Raw genomic sequence first — 3,817 nt, forward strand, 5'->3', positions numbered from 1 at the left:
GTGTTTTGTCAGTAATCCCAAGCACCTTCTGAGCGTTCCCTGGTTAGGCTTTTATTGGTAATGAATGATTAGAGTGGCGTTAGCACAGTGTTCCCACACATGCATCGTGTAGGTGTAGTTGTAAATAATACAGGTTTTATTAGCCAAACCTGCAGAAAGATATGTGGGGGGGGGAACCTATTGCCCATCCCTTTACCCTGTCTGACACAAACTGTTTCAAGTACTTAATCTTGAATATGTAGTTTATTTTCTAAGCTTGTTTGGCAGAAGATTGGTACCTTATCAGAGTGTGGCTGTGTTTATTTTGGGATACTTAGGACTGGCTGAGAAATTAGACACGAGTCGTATTGATGAATTATTGAAATAGAAGGTAAAAGGTTTGTGTCTGTCTGTGAGGAAAATATAAATATGCTGTAAAGGAGAGCAGAGTGTGTGGGTGTGGGACCATTTTATGACTTTGTTACAGTTTGTGTTTGTCCTCACACTGAGAAGGGAAAAAGCTTCTGGGTTAACAGAAGTGAAATGATTTGGTGCAGGTGCAATGAATAAGTGAGTAGCTGTGTTTGCTGTTGAGGGTCAGAGCTGAAAAAAAAAAAATTACACAATTCATACAAAAGATATTATATATATTTTTAAGATCCTCTCTTTGCTTACTGTGCCTTAAAGGAAGTACCTTAAAAACTGCATCTTTAATGTCAGTTTACTTTACAGCAAGGTTTTCCCACCTGACAAGCCGTGCAAGGAAAATCAATGTTTCTTCATATAATAAGCTATTTTAGTAGGTAGTTTAGTAGGATTCAAAATGCTTTAGCAAAAGTATGCTTTTTAGAGGAATGATTTCATATTTTCATCAAGGTAAGGGAGTATTATTATGGGGAATAATGTTCTGGGGAGCAGGGACTTGAGAAGGAATTAAAATAATTCCAGTGGCCTTTCAAGAAAAAAAAAGTCAGCTTAAAGAAAACTATTAGATACAAAAGAACTAAAACGTATGATTTTCAGTTGTTTTCTATGGCAATTTTCTTTCTCCCTGAGCAGATTTTTAAAATGTGTATGTGTTGGGGGGTTGGCTCTGATACCCTGTAACATCAGCAGTGAAATGCGGGTGTCTGGGTAACAGGAGCAAGGTTACACTACACCAGGATTTCCTGAGGTGTGGGGCAGTGGCCTCCTAGCGAGGTGGTGTTTCGTTAATAGAGATGTTATTGCACAAGGCTTGGTGCTATCCCGACTCGACAGTATCCCATCCCTGTACGTGTTCCCTCGGTGACTCAGTGTGGGCTCACGTGGATTGCTGAGGATCTCCTTGGAAAATGGTATTTGTGCGACTGATTTTAAAACTCTTTGTCTTGTACAGAAGTTTCAAATCACAAATAGGATATTTACATTTCATTTTTATGAAGGTATGAACAGTATTGTACTTACACAGTAGATCACACTTTGTCAAATGCACTTTATTCTTTTTCCTAGAACTCTTCACAGGTGAAAGCTCCTGGTGAATTGCCAGGTATAGGCAGAACTTGCATCCAGTGTGGGTTTGGGGATTACTTACAAAATATGGAGGTAGCAGGACTTTCTCACTGGAAAGCAAGCGGGTCACTGGGCTGCAAGGCCCCTGTGAGGTGACCCCGGGGTGCTGCTGAGCCCCCGGGGGTCCCTGGCCAGCTCTGCCCAGTCCCAGTTGGGTTTTAGTTCAGTGCTGCACATGTAAAGTCAGTGCTGTTCCTGACAGGCAGTGGATGACTGGCTGGCTGACACCAAGGGGTGAGGCGATCCCTTCCCATCTGGCTGGAGGCCAAGGAGGAAACAGGTTGGGGTGATGGTAGGAGAAAGAAGGTGCTTTAACCTCTTGCTCCTTTGGGCCCAGTCCCTGGTAATTAGTGATGATCAGTATCTCAGTGGAGTCTACTACAGAACAGCTATTATTCTGCAGGTGAGGTGGCTGCTTGTGGCTGCAGGACTCGGAAAAGCCCTCGGAGGTCGCTTTGGTCACAGCCAAGTAGATGGTGCCTTACAGTGATCAAGTGTTTGTTATCCCCAGGTCATGAGGTATCGCTTGCATCTGCATTGCCTGGCTGTTTCTTGTTTGTTGTAAATAAATCATCAGTCCTTTCAGTGTCTCTGTGACATCCTTATCCATGTTTGAGACAAAAATGAGACATACACTAGGAGCAGTCAGGAAAAAAAGTGCAACCACATGCGTAAATTAACTAAGTAAACATGGTAAAATATGGCAATATTTTATTTTACATGGTAAAATAAATTATTTAACATGGTAAAATAAAGCAATTTATTTAAAATAAATTTATTTTAAAATTTATTTTAAAATAAAGCAATTGCTTTATTTAACATTGTAAAATAAAGCAATGTAACTTTATTTTACCATGTTCTTTAATATATGAAATACATAGTTGGGATAAATTCTGTCCATTGAGAGCTCTGCAGAAAAAGTCAAACCTTGCTGACAAACTTCATATTCTATAAAATCAAGTAATCATTGTGTTAGGAACAGCTCAGCTGACCCTTTAAGTGAAGCAAATAACCTGAAATGAATTTAGGAATAACAATTTTGGAGTTGTTTCCAATTCTGAAAACAGAAGACTGATCTTGTTTTGTACCATAGCTAGGTCAGTATCTCTGCATTTACTGACTCTGAGAAACATGTTTTTCCTAATGTTTAGTCCTGCTTAAACTACATTTCCTTGGTTTTTTTGGTTAAAACTACTTGTGAGATGTCTGCTTCTTTGTTGGTTATAAACTGTAATAGCACTTTATTGTGTGACTGATAGTGGCAGGTCGTTAATATTTTAATGTCACTAAATGCAGCAACTATTCTTGAAGTGTCATGCCAATAAAAGTTAAGAAAAAAAATAAGGTATCAGTTTAGACAAATAATCTGCAAGTAAGTTGTACTTTTCGTTAACAGTTGTCTGCCCTTCTTTGTCTTGTTGGCTCACAACGTATGACACATTTTCTTATTACTCAGCTGATTGCTGGATATAATTGTGCTCCAGATAATAAGATTGTTCTAAGTATAATTACGCATGTCATTCGCATTATGAAATGTTTAGGAAAAAGGGTAAGTTATGTTGGCATTTGGAAGCTATTAAAATGATAAATTATCCAGAAATTCTGAAGCTGTGTTTAATTAGAACTAACTTCTGGACTGTTAGCTAGACTGTCGGTTAACTGTAAGCTGCATAATGAATGTGTTCTTGAGTAGTGTTTTATAATTAAATTTGTCAGGAACTGATTTGTACAAATACACAGTGCGCGTTTTTGCGTTCTGCAGTGATATTAATTTCATGGTTAATGAAGTTTGCATTCTTAAACTGGTATTTAACAAGGCCTTATCTGTGTGGGTTTTGTTGATGAAATTAAAAATCAGGTCTGGTTTCTCATGCTTGCTGGTACGACATGCTTCGCGTTCTCAGAAGATTTCTTGATGACAGCAAAATGTGTTCTCTGCAAACCTTAGTGTGTTAAATCTCACTGGCAGAGAGAATATCATCTTGGGGTTTGCATGAGACTTTTGCAGGTGGTATGGTATAGGGATGAGGTTTTGGGGTTTAATCAGTAATAATTAAACTTGTTCACACTCATTCAGGATACTGAAGACCTGTTTTTCTACCACTGACCCTGAATCACACTTTTCATAAATATTTGTTGTCATAACCTCATACATATATTGTCATACATAATTGATATTGAGGATGGAAATGTGCTAAAATGGATTCACAGTTCAAATTCCTCATAGTTTCAGGTTCGTAGTCCCAGGTGTAAGTTAGTTCACAGGAGTACTGAGCTAGAGTAGGGA

This window comes from Antrostomus carolinensis, unplaced genomic scaffold, assembly GCF_000700745.2.
Source record: "Antrostomus carolinensis isolate BGI_N321 unplaced genomic scaffold, ASM70074v2 scaffold42856, whole genome shotgun sequence".
In the NCBI taxonomy this organism is placed as follows: domain Eukaryota; kingdom Metazoa; phylum Chordata; class Aves; order Caprimulgiformes; family Caprimulgidae; genus Antrostomus; species Antrostomus carolinensis.